This window comes from Trichechus manatus, unplaced genomic scaffold (assembly GCF_000243295.1).
Source record: "Trichechus manatus latirostris isolate Lorelei unplaced genomic scaffold, TriManLat1.0 scaffold00073, whole genome shotgun sequence".
NCBI classification, from domain to species: domain Eukaryota; kingdom Metazoa; phylum Chordata; class Mammalia; order Sirenia; family Trichechidae; genus Trichechus; species Trichechus manatus.
In genome coordinates, this window is record NW_004444009.1 from 5938417 (window position 1) to 5955364 (window position 16948).

At 40.4% G+C, this 16948-nt stretch overlaps 1 protein-coding gene across 1 annotated transcript in view; it reads left to right on the plus strand.

The window, feature by feature from the left end:
- The first annotated feature begins 410 nt into the window (after nucleotides 1–410).
- Nucleotides 411–16948, plus strand: part of VTCN1 (V-set domain containing T cell activation inhibitor 1) — a 62153-nt gene continuing 45615 nt past the window's right edge. The window contains exon 1 of the mRNA XM_004380348.2: nucleotides 411–598. The gene's annotated coding sequence lies outside the window, so the exon portion shown is untranslated. The remainder of the gene's footprint in view (nucleotides 599–16948) is intronic.

Genomic DNA, 16948 nt, shown 5'->3' on the forward strand with positions numbered 1-16948 from the left:
AGACTAGATGAACTCTAAGGCCTTTGTCTCAACACTCACCTTACTACTCAAAGTGTAGTTTGCACCAACAGCTTTAGCATCACCTGGACACTTGCTAATAAGGAAGAATCTCAGCCCTGCCCCAGAACTACAGAATCAAAATCTGCATTTTCCCAAGATTGGAGGTGATTCATATGTATATTAAAATTTGAGAAGCGCCTTAGAGCAGTGTTTCTTAAAGTGTGGTGCCTGGAACCACAGAATCAGAAAAAGAAGTGAAGAAACATCAGCATCACTTGGGAACTGGTTAGGAATGGAAATTCTCAGGCCCTGCCCCAAACCTTCTGAATCAGAAACTCGGCGGGGGTGGGGGGGGGCGCAAACTGTGCTTTACCGAGCTCACTAGGTAACTGTGATACTCACTCAAGTCTGAGAATCACTGTATTAGCCTTCTCTGCAGCTCTTTGATTTCTCAGGGAAAGGTCAAAGATTTAATCCAGGTAGACATAAATTTCACCTGAGATCATGTAGCATTTCACATTCCTCCTTAAGAAATATTCTGAAGAGCAAAAAATGGACTTTGATGAGAAGAAAGGTAAAAACCACAAAGTTTCTATAGGTACAGAAATACAGATTGTACTTCTCTTTACATTAGCTTCGCACAATCCCAGACCACTTGCCTGGAATGCTTCAGATTTACTACCACATCACTTCCAAATATATTCCAACTGCTCCCAGCACAGCAGTAATGTGAGAAAAGGCAGACATTTTCCCCAGTTTCTTTTTCTGCAGATTTAGAATGAAAAACGTCATAGAATAAAAACCACGAAAGATTTGAGAGACAAAGAGAGCAGCTATAAAATTTAGGGGTATTGAATTTTCTCTTTTAGCTTCCTGTCTTGGCTCCTCATTGTGATCTCTTCCCTCCCCCTCCAGAATGGCCATTTCAATTTCACACCTCTCTTCTCTCTTCAATTCTCTCTCAACCACCCTATCCTTTCTTCTCCTCTCCAGTCTCAAATGATTATCTTCCTTCATCCTTCACTGAGAAAATAGAGACCAGCAGAACAGTACGGCTTCATCTTTTCATCTCCAAAACTACCTGCTACCCTCACCTGTGCCCTTGCTCTCTTCCTTCTCTCCTGGTACAAGGGAAGGTGCCCAGCTCCTATCAAAGGTCAACCCCTCCACCGTGGATCCATCCCACCTGGCCTGCTTATAAATCCCTCTGAGCCGGCATCATCAATTTCTCTTCCACTACTCTATTTATTCCCCTCAGCATGCAACCCATACATCGGTATTTTCTATCTTAAAAGAAAAACCCTCCCTAGACCTAACAGCTTCTCCAGCTAGCACCTAGTTTCTCTTTCCATTCTCAGCAAACTTGTTGAAAGAGTTGTCTGGAGTTATTGATCTTACTGACTTACAGGTATTGTTAACCCCATTAAACCCATTACCATTGAGTCAATTCTGACTTATAGTGGCCCTATAAGACAGAGTAGACAGTCCCATAGGGTTTCCAAGCAGCAGTTGATGGATTTGAACTGCTGGCCTTTTGGTTAGCAATCATAGCTCTTAACTACTGCGCCACTAGGGTGCCTACAGGCATTGTAGAGGAGTGTAATGTAGTGGGTCTGAGTACAGACTGGAACCAGGCTACCTGGGCTCTGCCACTTTATAGCTGTGTGGCCTTGAAAAACAAACAAAAAAAACAAAAAAACAAAAAAACCTGTTGCCAGCAAGTTGATTCTGACTCATAGTGACTCAACAGGACAGAGTAGAACTGCCCCATAGTGTTTCCAAGGAGCAGCTGGTGGATTCAAACTGCCAACTTTTGGTTAGCAGCCGTAGCTCTTAACCAATGCATCACTAAGGCTTTATTTATCCTCTCTGGGCCTGAATTTCTTATGTGTAAAATGGAAATAATGTTAGAATTTATATCACAAGGTTTTTGTGAAGATTCCATGAGTTAATACATATAAAGTCCTTGCCATCAAGTCAATTCCAACCCATAGCGACCCTACAGGACAGAGTAGAACTGCCCCATAGGGTTTCCAAGGAACAGCTAGTGGACTCAAACTGCCAACCTTTTGGTTAGCAGCTGTATCACTTAACCACTGCACCACAAGGGCTCCTTAAAGTCCTTAGCAGACACTTACTGTAAACCAGGTATTTTTACTCTCAACTTATTCTAGTTGTATTTTTCCCCAAAATGTGCCCATAAGTCCTATAAGGCATTATACCAAGATATTGCTCCCGTCAATGTCTCCAATGACCTCCATGTTGTTAAATCTAATGTTTACTTCTCTGGTCTTATCTTACTTATCTTCTCAACAGCTTTTAACACAGACGTCTTCACTATCTCCTTCTTGAAATAGTTTCTTCTCTCTGTTTCCATTACCTTACATTCTCCTAATTTGCTGCCCTCCCACCCCACCCTGTGACACTGGTCTTGTCTCTTGGAATTTGTCTCTGCTTCTCTGTGACTGGTCTGATGGTAGCAGATTTGTCTGTTACTGCCACACAAATCGAAACCACCAAGCTCTGCCACCAACTATGAGAACATACCCTTTCATTCATTTCCTAGATTTGATGATTGACTACCCTTTGCAAAAAGTCCTCAGGGTCCAGGAATAGAACATAACAGTATAGGGACAATTGTTGTTTAAAGTATCTAGCGTAAGCTTCAGAGCAGAAATAAAGTCCTATAAGGCATAGTAGTGTTAGCCATGTAATAGCAAGTGCTGTTGTGGAAGGAAGTGTCTTCTAGAATTCAAGGAACCTCAGCCATATGCCTTTAAAGCCTGGGATAAGGTTTCCAGACAAACCCTGGTGGAATACCCTGTGGTAGGATACAGTTAGTATGGAAATACTCTGATCTAGAAGCTGAGCTTTGATTTTAGTTTCAACCAGCCCAGCTTCCTATCTTCTTCCTCCTTTCTTCCATTTTTGAAGAAAGGCCAAGTCTTCTAAGGGAGCCAGAGTTGATGGAAAGTCATGGTGCATTTCTAATGGCTTTAGGTCAGGGAGTCTTTCTCTAATGGCCTGAAAAGAGGACCATTGCAATTTGGCAAAAGCCATCCAAGCTTTCAAGCCCCACTGTTGTGGACACCTTAGGGGATAGCCTTGGGCCAGCTCCGTGGGCACTTTTCTTTTAAGCAACTCTGGTTTTTGGGTACTTTCTTATGCCAGCTCCTTCAGAAGGACAGCATGCAAGGAATGCTGAGGTTAGCCCAGGGACAAGGCTGCTTTGGGAGTGGGTCAGGGGGAGAGGACTCAAGAATGTCCCTTACAAAAAGGGATTCCCCACTGAGTCCTGAGGACAGAGAAGTGTTCTTCAGTCACAATGCCTTTTTGGTCAGCAGCTCCATGATTCCCTTGGGCTATGACTACCTCGCCCTTCACCCACAGACTGCTGAGGGGCTGTTCGGATATCATTCCAAGTTAAACTAGGAAGACATTTCCCATGGACATAGCTTGGAAGTTAGATTCCCAAGTCAGCCCACATAAATCTATGAAATACATATAGTAGCTGAAATTGTGTGTTTATGACAGGAATGTTTTCTACTATTTTACTTTTCCACTATAAATGTACACAGTACTTCTAGGAACCTTGGGATTCAATAGATTTTGAGGCTTTTCTGAGAAAGCTAATTGATATTTATAAATTGAGTTGCTATAGGAGCCTGTTCAAAACTTCATATAACCAACTTGAACACAGACTTTTAGAAAGCAGCCATTGGGTTCTGGGAATGCCTGTAGGTTTTGAGATCTATGTAGGAGGGCTGATCCTTCATCTGTGTGGAGAGCCAGAGGGCCTTGCAGAGTAAATGCTTTACCTGTCTCCTGGGTCTTGGACTCCACCCAGCTCAATGAGGTGACCAAAGGGGCATAATTTACCAAAGTCCTAGATGCTGGTTGGTCATCTTCTCCTTAATACTACTCTCCCACCTGGAAAGAATGCGAGAAGAGGCATTGGGATTTTCCCAGAGGACTGTCTGGTATGGACTCATAGCCTAAGGAATAACCGATGTGATTTTTTTTTTTTAACTGTGAAAACAGTATAATAATAACATTCAAGGAGATTGTGAAGAAAGAAAACAAAAAGTTATCCATGGTTCTAGCATTGTAAACAATTATTTTTTTGTTGTTGCTCCTTTCAAGTCTGTAACCAAATGCAAATAAGTTTTACATAGCTACTAATAGTGTGTACCCTTTTGTATTCTGCTTTTTCCATTGAATATTTATATACCAAACTAAATATTTAAGCAGTTTTATAGTTTAAAAAATCCTTTCATCTTAACACTGCAACAGTTGTAACTCTGTATATACTAACTTGAATTTTCTGCACTTTTATTGGGTTGGGAAATGAAATATTGGGCCAGCCTTCCTGGAAATTCAGTCCTGAGGTCTGTTGGTCTTCCCCCATCTGCCTTGTGGAGATCCTCCCACTCTATTCTCCTCATTGCCCTGTTCCATCTGAGCATCATCAGGGTCCAAGCAACATGCATGACTAAAGTACCTAAAGTACCTAAGACTGTAGTTCCCAAAGTGAGTTCTGAGGTCACTGGTACTGCAAGAAATTGTCCCCAGAAGAATTCTATAGTCAGGCAGGTTTGTAAATGCTGGATAACATTAGGTTGGACTATATGAAATTGCCAATGTTCATCATTTTTGACTCATTTCAAATGGTTCAAGCTAATATATACCCCTCCTGGACATTTACTGAGGAGCCCTGGTGGCATAGTGGTTAAACCACTTGGCTGTTGAGCAAAAGTTCAAACCCACCAGCAGCTCTTCAGGAGAAAGATGTGGCAGTCTGCTTCCATAAAGATTTACAGCCTTGGAAATCCTATGGGGTAGTTCTACTCTGTCCTATAGGGTTGCTATGAGCCAGAATCCGTTCAACAGCAGTGGGTTTGTTTTTTGGGGCTTTTGTTTGTTTGTTGGGACAATTACTGCACATATTAGCATATTAAAGGCCTTGAAAAGTCCTATAATTAAAGAAATCTGATTGTGATTAGCCCAATGTTATGAAAATGCATTTGTCTACATAATCTTTTCTAAAACAGTACTTGTCAAGGCACACTTTGGGAAACTAGGGGTGAGGTGGTTACAAAAGAATAGAAGCTATGAGTAGACAAAAAATCACATTAACGTGGGTGCATGGGTACAGCATCAAGGGCATGATCATGCCATCCAAACTGGACATGTCTGGCTGGTTGAGCAAATGCCCTGGAGACAAAGGGCAGCCTTCATTCCTGGGAATGTCTGCCCATCTTTGATATTCAAAGTCATCATATTTTTTAAACCTCCCCCTTCTACAGTAGTTCTTCCTTGGTTAACCTTGCCCCAGATTGGCTTTTTCCGAACTAACATTTGTCCTTTCTTCTCTCATAAAAGTGCAGGGATGATTCACAGGTGACATCAATATCTTACCCCATATTCCGCAAATGACAGATACTAAATAAACATAGCATATTATTTTGTCCTCTCTCATTATTATAATTATTAATTAGTTCATCTTTTCAGGGTATCATTATCATCCCAGTTTATAGGTGTTCATCTAATTTGCTTACAACTAATCTAATCTGGATGCAGGGAGGAGGTTAGCACTGATTGCTGGTGGTGCCACTGGGAAGCACTTCACACATGCCAAATAAAGAACAACGTGGATGTTGAAGATACATGTAGCCAGAATTTTTTCTTTTAATCGTGTTTTGGGTGAAAGTTCACAGTACAAATTAGTCTCTCACTCAAAAATTTATACACAAATTGTTTTGTGACATTGGTTGCAATCCCCTCAATATGTCAGCACTCTCTCCCTTTCCCTTTACACTTTGGGTTCCCTGTGTCCATTTGTCTAGTTTTCATGTCCCTTCTGCCTTCTCATCTTTGCTTTTGGGCAGGTGTTGTCCATTAGGTCTCCTATACTTGACTGAACTAAGAAGCACTTCCTCGTATGTGTTATTGTTTGTTTTATTAAAAAAACAAAAACCCATTGCCATCGAGTCTATACCGACTCATAGTCACCCTATCGACTCACAGTGACGCTATAAGACAGAGTTGAACTGCTCCATAGGGTTTCCAAGAAGCGGCTGGTAGATTTGAGCTGCTGACCTTTTGGTTTAGCAGCCATAGCTCTTAACCACTGCAACACCAGGGCTCGCTTGTGTTGTTTGTTTTTATAGGCCTATCTAATCTTCGGCTGAAAGGTGGACTTTGGGAGTGGCTTCAGTTCTGAGTTAGCAGGGTGTCCAGGGGCCATAGTCTCAGGGTTCCCTCCAGTCTCTGTCAGACCAGTAAGTCTGGTCTTTTTTTGTGAATTTGAATTTTGCTCTACATTTTTCTTTCGCTCTGTCCGGAACCCTCTATTGTGAACCCTATCAGAGCGGTTGGTGTAGTAGCCAGGCAGCATCTATTTCTTTTTTGGCTCAGGCTGGTGGAGTCTGTGGTTCATGTGGTCCATTAGTCCTTTGGACTGATATTTTCCTTGTGTCTTTGTTTTTCCTCATTCTGCTTTGCTCCAAATGTGATGGGAACAATAGATGTATTTTAGATGGCAGCTCGCAAGCTTTTAAGACCCCAGATGCTACTCACCAAAATAGGATGTAGAACATTTTCTTTATGAACTATGTTATGGCAATTGACCTAGATGTCCCCAGAGACCATGATCCCCAGCCCTCAGCCCCAGTAACTTGGTCCTTCAAGGTGTTTGGATGTGTCTAGGAAGCTTCTGTGGCTTTGCCTTGGTCAACTTGTGTTGACTTTCCCTATATTGTGTGTTGTCTTTCCTTTCACCAAAGTTAACAGTTGTCTCCAATCTAGTTAGTGATTTCCCTTCCCCCCGCCTTGCCTCAAAGATCTTTTTTTTCTGTGTGTAAACCTTTTCTTGAGTTTTTATATTAGTGGTCTCATACAATATTTGTCCTTTTGTGATTGACTTATTTCACTCAGCTTAAAGACCTCCAGATTCATCCATGTAGTGAGATGTTTTGTAGATTCATCATTGTTCTTTATCATTGCATAGTATTCCATTGTGTGTATATACTATAATTTGTTTATCCATTCATCTGTTGATGGGCACTTAGGTTGTTTCCATCTTTTTGCTATTGTGAATAATGTTGCAATGAACATGGGTGTGCATATATCTATTCGTGTGACAGCTCTTATTTCTCTAGGCTACATTCCTAGGATTGGGAATGCTGGCTCATATGGTATTCCTGTTTTTAGCTTTTTAAGGAGGCACCATATCATTTTCCATAGTGGTTGTATCATTTTACATTTCTACCAGCAATGCATAAGAGTTTCAATCTCCCCACAACTTCTCCAACATTTGTTATTTTGTGTTGTTTGGATTGGTGCCAGTAATGTCAGAGTGAGATGGTATCTCATTGTAGTTTTGATTTGCATTTCTCTAATGGCTAGTGATTGCGAGCATTTCCTCATGTGTCTGTTAGCCGCCTGAATGTCTTCTTCGGTGAAATGTCTGTTCATGTCTTTTGCCCATTTTTTAATTGGATTATTTGTCTTTTTGTTATTGAGATGTTGAAGTATTTTATAGATTTTAGAGACAAGACCCTTGTCGGATATGTAATAGCCAAAAATTTTTTCCTTGCATTTTTTTTTTTTAAATAACATTTTACTGTGTTTTCGGTGAAAGCTTACACAGCAAAATCGGTTTCCATTTGACAATTTCTATACAAGTTGTTCAATGACATTATTACATTTTTCACAATGTGTCAACATTCTCTTTAATTGCATTCTGATTGTTCCCTTTCTAGTACTCTACTTTCCCTTACTCCCTTGCCTTCTCATCATTGCTATAGAGTAATTGTTGACCTTTTGTTCTCATATAGAAGGTTTTTTAATGGAGCACCATACTCATGGGCAATATCCTTTATTTTGTGTTCCAATATGTTATTTCACTAAAAGGTGACCTCAGAGGATAGTTTCAGTTCAAGGTTTAGAGTATCTCAGGGTGATAGTCTCAGGGAGTCCTCTAGTCTCAACTGGTCCAGTAACTCTGGACTTTTTAAGAACTTGAGTTTCCGTTGCACATTTTTCTCCCATTCTGTCAGGGTCCATCCTTTGTGGCCCTGATCAGAACAGTTGGTAGTGGTAGCCAGGCACCATCTAGTTCTTCTGGGTAGATGAGACCATGGCTCATGTAAGCTATTAGCCCTGTAGATGAGTTTCTTCTCTTAGACTTTGGTTTCCTTCTTTCTCTTTTGCTTCTGATAAGTAGAGACCAACAGTTGTATCTTAGACGGCTGCTCACAAGCTTTTAAGATCCTAGATACTATTCACCTACCAGGATGCAGAGCATGAACTTTGTGAACTATATTATGCCAACTGGCAGAGCTGTCCCATGAGACTAAGGTCCTAAGCCTTCAAATCCAGAAAACTAATCTCACAAGGTGTTTGGTTACATCTGAGAAGTATCTGTAACTGTGTTCTCTATGAATATATATACGTGCACACACATATCTGTATGAACACATATATATAGATTCTTCTATGTGTGCACACATATGTACTCAGCTATACCTACTCACACACATATATGCCTGTGCACCTACATATGTGACCATACACTCACTGTTTTGGTTACTGTTGGTGTTGTTGCCAAATTATTGTAGCCAAAATTTAAATTTGTTTTCTCCTCCAGCCACCAGAGCCCAATGTCTAAGACAGAGAATGGAATTGTTGGTTGGGGGTAGATTCAGAGAGAGTACAATGAGACAGTGACTTGGCCAAGAATAAATACTCAGTACTTCCACTTTTTTCACCACACTGGCCCACTTTCTAGAATTTTTTCCATGAGAGAGTCTTTAACCAGGTTATGTACCATTCATACATTACATAGTGGTCATCAGTATGAACTATCTGTGGAGTGACTAGGCATTTTGATATCACACTGGAGATCTGTCATCTAGCACCTGTTATTTAAGGGTGGTATCTTAGTCATCTAGTGCTGCTCTTACAGAGATACCACAAGTGGATGGTTTTAACAAGAGAAATTTATTCTCTCACAGTCCAGTGGGCTACAAGTCCAAATTCAGGGCATCAGATCCAGGGGAACGCTTTCTCCATAGGCTTGGGGGGAAAGTCCATGTCATCAGTCTTCCTTTGGTCTGGGAGCTTCTCTGCGCAGGAACCTCAGGTCCAAAGGACGCGCTCTGCTCCCAGCACTGCTTTCTTGGTGGTATGAGTTTCCCATGTATCTCTGCCCCCTTCTCTCTTTTATATCTCAAAAGAGATTGCATTAAGACACTAATCTTGTCAACCTCATCAGTATAAACTCATCACAGTGATAGAATTTACAACACATGAGGAGATCACATATAATCTCATCATAGCGGTAGAGTTTACAACACATAAGGAAATCACATCAGATAACACAATCATACCATACTGGGAATCATGACCCAGCCAACTTGCTACACACATTTTTTGGGGGACACAGTCCAATCCATGACAGGTGGGTAGGAATTATTGTAATACTTGGGGCAGTGGAAGAGGAGAGCTGAAAGGTGGGTTGGTGTTTCTCTATGAGAGCACAGAGTTAATTTAATTAAAGTGATTAATTGTAGCTGGGTGGGGTTTAAATGACACTTAAATGGGGCCTTGATAGTTTTGTGCCCCTGCAGTTGAAGACACTGCCCAGAGTGAGGGTACCTATGAAAGAAATTCTTGGACTCCCAAGGGCTTTTCTACAAACTCATAATTACCAGAAAGAGTAAGAACAAGTCTCTTTAATTTCTCATCATGAAAGTGGAAATAAAGCCTTTGACTTAGGCTCATTGAAAGGGTAAGCATTAATAAACTCTGAACAGGCTATGTTATCTTTCAGATCCTCACATTTCATTTGCCCTCTATCCATAAAAATCAAATTATCTTAATAGAATATCCTGAGTACTTTGAGAGTGTCTTAGTTTTCTAGAGCTGCCATAAAAGATTCCATAAGCTGGGTGGCTTATAAGAACAGGAATTTATTGTCTGACAGTTTTGGAGGCTAGGAGTCTGAAATCAGGGTGTCAGCCATGTTGATTCCTTCTGAGGGCTCTAAGAGAATATGTTCCATGCTTCTAGCCTAGCTTCTGGTGACAGTCAAAAATTTCTTGGTGTTCCTTGGCTTGCAATACCTCTTAAATGGCCAGTGTCTCTCTGTCTCTGTGTATCTTCTCCTATTTTATAAGGATACCAGTCATATAGGATTGGAATCTTGGTGGTGCAGTGGTTAAAGTGCTTGGCTGCTAACCAAAAGGTCAGCAATTTGAACCCACCAGCTGTTCCATGGGAGAAAGATGTGGCAGTCTGCTTCCATAAGGATTACGGTCTTGGAAACCGTATGGGGCATTTCTACTCTGTCCTATAGGTCACTATGACTCAGAATCAACTCGATGGTAACGGGTTTTGGTCATATAGGATTAGGACTCACCCTGCTCCAGTAGGAACTCATGTTAACCTAACTGATAACATCTTCAAAGACCCTATTTCCAAACAGGGTCACATTCACAGGTATAGGGTTTAGACTTCAACATATCTTTCTGGGGCACAAAATTCAATTCATAACAGAAGACAATGGGAAAGCAGTAGGGTGGACATCGCTACTTCTATTCAGCTGCACGATAGATGGACAGAAGATGGAATTTGGAACCTGAGAGGCCTGGTTTGACTTCCCTTTTCAAATTTATTGTCTGATCCTATGCTAATCACTTAGTTTCTCTGGACTTCAGTTTCTTCATTTGCTAAATAAGACAAAAAATGAACCTCTCAGAACTGCCATGAAGATCAAAGGCGATAAGGTGGAAAGGATAATCATGGAAGTGAAATTGATGGCAGCACGGGGCTCTTTGCCATTACCAGACAAATTTGCATCTTTAATTGAGAAGCTTCCATGGCCCATTGCAATACGATAACTTAAAAAAAGCACCAAGACTCACATATCCTGGACTTTAAAATAGCAGTCTTAAATGCAATGGTCATACATGCCTCACTGTTCATTTCCCTTCTGGCTCAGCTTTCAGAGCAGCTGTTTGTATCAGGATGTAGCCTGATACTTTGGATCTTCTGGCCAAGAATTTATGTCACTTCCGGGTTTGGCCTTCTTATGGTATCACTTTTCAGTCCTACAACCTCATAGACATAGCCTCCCATATTGAGATCCTATGTAATCCAGCACTCATCTAAAAGTTCTCCATACATTACTAGTTTATTTACCAAATATTTATTGAACATCTACTGTGTATCTAAGGAGCCCTGGTGGCGCAGTTGTTAAAGCGTCAACTGCTAACTGAAAGCTCGATGGTTCGAAACCACTAGCGACTCCACAGGAGAAAGATGTGGCAGTCTGCTTCCATAGAGATATATAGCCTTGGAAACCCTACAGGGTCACTATAAGTCAGAATTGACTTGATGGCAGTGGGTTTGGGACTGTGTACCTGGCACCATAAATCCTAGGATTACAATAACGAACAAGGTATAGATCCTACCATGATTTAGAATATAGACTAGTAGGGGAGACAGACAAACACACAATTACAAATACAATATGAGAAGTGCCACCACAGGAAAGTTTCAGAATGCTTTGGAATCACTTCTAATCCAGTACTGGTGGTGGTGATAGTGATGAGGTAGAGAAATCTTCTGGAGGAAGTGGCTTCTAATCTGGGTGGGAACTAGTCAAGCAAGGAGAAGTGAAAAGAATATCCAGGCAAAGAGAAAAGCCTATTAGGTGAGGTGGAGATGGGAAGCAGAAGGCAGAGCAGTGACCAGAATTTGTAGCTGGAGAGATAAGCATGAGCCATATATAATCCTCTCAACAACTGAATCAGGTGGGTTTTATCCTCCCCATGTAGCAGCTGAGTTAATTAAGGCTTAAAATGATATGAGAAAGAGAAGGAATATTGTTAGGAGGATGATTAAAAGATACGCAAAACTAGCAGATGAAATCAAATCAGTTTTGAGAATGATTTTCAAATGAGCAAAGACAGCACATAGCTCTAGAAGATGAGGTTAGGAGGCCATTGTAATGACCAAATATAAGAACTAAAACCACAAAACTCTTAGAAGAAAACATAGGGTTTAAAACTTCAAGTCCTTGTTTTTGACGATCAACTCTTAGATATGACACCAAAAGCATATGCAACAAAATAAAAAATAGATAAATTGGACTTCCTCAAAATTAAAAACTTTTTGTACATCAAGGAACTTTATCCACAAAGTGAAGAGACAACCTACTAAATGGGAGAAAATATCTGAGAACCATATAACTGATAAGAGTTTAATATCTAGAATATATAAAGAACTCCTACAACTTAACAACAAAAAGACAAACAACCTAATTTTAAAAAATGGGTAAAGGACTTGAATAGACATTTCTCAAAAAAAAGATGTACCAATGGCCAATAAGCACATGAAAAGATGCTCAACATCATTACTCATTAGGGAAATGCACATCAAAACTACGAAGAGATACCACTTCATCCACATTAGAATGGTTATTACCAGAAAAACTGAAAATAATAAATGTTGGTTAGGATACGGAGAAATTGGAACCCTTGCCCATGGCTGGTAGGAATGTAAAATGGTATAGCCAATGTGGAAAACAGTCTAGTGGTTCCCAAAAAAGTTAAACATGGAATTACCATACGATCCAGCGATTCCACTCCTAGGCATATTCCTAAAAGACTTGAAAGCAGAGACTCAAACAAATACTTGCATGTTAATGTTCATTGCAGCAGTATGCACAATAGCCAAAAAAGCTGGAGCAACCCAAGTGTCCATCAACAGGTGAATGAGTAAACAAAATGTGGTATATACATATGTGGTGTGGTGGATCACTTTTGTGTGGCCTTTCTAGCCATGGTCTTATAACTCCCACCCAAGTGATTGGGTGGGACTGGTAATTGAAGCCCACCAAAGGGATTGGTCAGTTTTGCCATCCTGCTAGACTTGAGGTGAGCCATCCCAGAGGTGGGAAAGAGAAGACCACCACCAAAGAAGAATAGCCAGGAGCCAGCACATCATCTGGACCCAGGATCCCTGTGCTGAGAAGCTCCTGGAAGCAGGAGACCAAGAGAGAGGGCAAGCTGTAACCCTGAAGATGGTGAGAAGTGGTGGCAGGAGAGACCCAGCAGCAGAAGACAGCACGGTGGGGTTTCTGGCCCATGGAGCGAGAAAGCTGGGTGCCCATGGTCAGAGGCCAAGGGCCAGGGAGAGGCGTGCCTGCAAGCATGGCTGAGAAAAGGCTGTCCTGATGGAAGAACTGATCTTTGAGTGTTCCTGAGCCTGAATTGTAACCTATTACTTCCCTAATAAAGTAGGGAAGTAACAGGTTACAATTGTGAGTATGGTCTGTGAGTTCTGTGTGGCCATTGCAATGAATTATCAAACCCAACAGAGAAGTAGAGGGTGCTGTGTGAGGGATGGTTGGTGTCACAGTTGGCAAAAAATGGAGAGAGAAGGCATGTCTGAACTCTGCTGCATAGGAATCTGCCTTGGGCTGTTGATCTTGATTCTCCTTCCCCTTTGTAATGTTAGAGGAGGTCAGACAGCACCCCCACACCGTTTTTACAACATACAATAGAGTAGTATTCAGCCATAAAGAGAAATGAAGTTCTGATGCATGCTGTGACATGGGTGAACCCTAAAAACATTATGCTGAGTGAAATAAGTTAGGCACAAAAGGACAAATATTGCTATGAACCCACTTACATGAAATATCTAGAATAGGCAAATGCATAGAGACAAAAGCTTATTAGTAGTTACCAGGGGCTGGGAGGAGGGAGGAAGAGGGAGTTATTTCTTAAGGAGTACTAAGTTTCCGTTTGAGATGATGAAAAACTTTTGGAAATCTATAATGCTGATGGTTGTACCACACTGTGAATATAATTAATATCACTGAACTACACACTTAAAAACAGTAAGTGGCAAATTTTTTGTTATATATATAGTACAACAATAAAATTAACAACAAAAAAAGCAGTGGTGCAAGAAAAATAAAGCCATATCTACCTTGCACATCAAACATTAAAAAAAAAAAAGCCTTTAGAAGTAAAACTCTAAAGTGTTAGCACAGAGGATTATTAGTATGAGAGAGTGCTTTGATATTGTTAAAACAAAAATCATATTAATCCAATGATAGAAATTGATTGAAATTTATCTAATATATGATTTGCAAATAGGATAACACTTCGACTACAGAGTCAAAAATGTTCCGAAGATGAGAAAAACGTCCAAAATTCTTATGCCACATCTGATTGGCATTTCCATGGAAAAAGGGCTGTAACAGAACTGATAAACAATTTGTGGTCGGAAAAAATTTCATATAGTATTGTCTTGAAGAACAATTAAAATAATTACTGATTTATCCTAAAACATAGTTCCCAGTCTGACCTTTGGCGTCTGCTTCCCGAAATTGACTGAATTCTTTAAAAAAGCATAATGTCCAAGGCAAAACGGTCTTATTAGTTTATCTAGACCATTATTTGACTCAAAAGTGACTTTTTAGAAACCAGTTTCTTCAAGGCTCGAGGTTCAAAAGGACATCTGAGGGCAATTGGCCTGGGTGGTCACCTAACTCCATGGGCCCCAGAAATTTGGATTCCAGGAGAATTAAAATGATTTCTCAATGTTATAAAGCTGTCAAGATCTTGGCTCTTTTACGAAGCCAGGAAGAGCTCTTTTGGTGTAAAGCAGTTCCCCAAAACTTCTGTGCTTAAGCTTTAGAAAAAGACTAAAACTTTAAAAACTTTAGGATACAACTAAACTTTGAAAAAAAAGAGATAAATTCTGGCTATGTTTCCCCCTATTTCTAGGTTGATATTTTCTAATAGACAAATTACTAGATCAATGAAATGCTCGACTTTTATAGACTTAGCAAGTAAGTAATTACAGTTCCACTAATACTGACCCCAAATATTCTCCTTATTCTAATAAATGTGTGGTCTGAAGGCAAATGCTAATTTTCTAAGGCAGAAAGTAGGGTACCTACAAAATAATCTGTTTAATATCCTGCTAGCTTCACAGTTCTCTGCCCTTAAGGCTAATACAATTGTAAAGAAGTGAGTTGCAACATGGTGGCTTTCTTCAGCATTTCCAAAAGGTGTCAAACTGTGAAGGAAGTATTCGGTCTATCAAAAAATCCTGGAGGCTCTTAGTGCCGCTCACTTGGGCTCCCTGGAACAAAGGTGGCTCTCTAATCATTGCCTGCGGCAGTCTGTGAACAGTACGCGGAGTTATGAAGAACATGTTTACTCACTTAAACGAAGAAAAACAAGTTATGGGGTCACTATGAGTCGGAATCAACTGACGGCAAAAGGTTTTTTGGTTTGGTATAATTTCTAGAGCACATTCACTTGGGCATGGGCTCTTACTATGACAGTGCTACTGAAATGCAAACCATTGACCCAGGAAGCTGTTTTAAGTTAACAGCTCTGTGGGCGCATCAAACTGAAAGATGCCCGTTCGCCCACCATTTAAAAGAGAGTCGGGTTAAACCTGAAAAAAATGAAGTTTATTTTACAAAAGTAATATGAGATTAGTACAGAAAATTTGAAAACACAGAAAAGTACAAAAGAAAGAAAATCTATGTAATCTCTAACCCAGGGATAACCACCATTAATATGTCCTTTCAGTCTTTTACTGCTGCATATATATTTAATAAATGGCATCACATGGTATACATATTATTTTAGAAACTACTTTTCACTTAGTTTTGTGAATATTTTCTCATGCGAATAAATATTCTATGACATGAGTTTTTTACAACTGTGTAAGTAATATTGCTTCATCTGATGCACCTTAATTCACTCACTCAATTCCCTAGTGTTGGACATGTAGGTGCTTCCAACAGTTTGCCCATGATTATTATACTAATTATAACCAACACTGTACTTAACATCCTTGTAAATACATCCTGCTGGTTCCTTAGAATGAATTCCTAGAGGTGGATTTCCTGGGTCACAGCTGGCTGTGCACACTGTAAGTCTTCTGATGTTGTTGTTAGTTGCCTTCGTGTCAATTCCGACTCTTGGCAACCCATGTGTGCAGAGTAGAATTGCTCCATAGGGTTTTCAAGGCTGTGACCTTTCAGAAGCAGATCACCAGGCCTATCTTCCAAGACATCTCTGGATGGGTTTGAGCTGCAAACCTTTTGGCTAGTAATTGAGTGTTTTAGCATTTGGGCCACCCAGGGACTCTTCCTTCTCCCCATCCTGAAATTTGTACTAATTGACATTCCTACCAGCCATCTAGAGTCTCCAAAGCAGTACTTCTACTTAAGCCTCCTTACAGAGCCAGCACAAAGCCCTAACAATATTTTAGAGGAAAGAAGGGCAAATTTTGTATCTAATTACTCACCTTTCATTTCCATGTCTCTTCCCACTTTTGAAATTTTCTTCTTGTGTGTTAGGTTTCTTCTTAATTAGCCATCCAAACCTACTCTAATTAGTTACTCTAAAGTAACTAATAAACTTATTTATACTCAGGTATCAATGAGTAATGAGATGAAATATTATACTACACACTTTAATCAGGAGGAGCCCTGGTGGCGCAGAGGTTAAGAGCTCAGCTGCAGTTCGAATCTACCAGCTGCTCCTCAGAAACCCTATGGGGCAGTTCTACTCTGTCCTATAGGGTTGCTGTGAATCAGATTGACTCGACAGCAACGGGGTTTCTTCTGTTTTGGTTTTTTAGTAATCAGGAACAAAACCAAAGGTATAAGTTTTTATTATAGAGTTTCACTTTATTATCAAGCTAACGATGAGACTGACTTAGGGTGGAGAGAGGCCACCACTGCCAGTGCCCCAGAGGTAGTAAAACAGAGGGCAGTTGTCCCTTTAATTCCTAAAGTTGCCTTTGGCAAGTCTCCTTTTGTGGCAGGGAAAAACAAATACTCACAGCCTCTTCCTTCTCTACCCAATTGCTCAGGAAAATCCTGGTGTTTTCTGCTAAGCCTCCT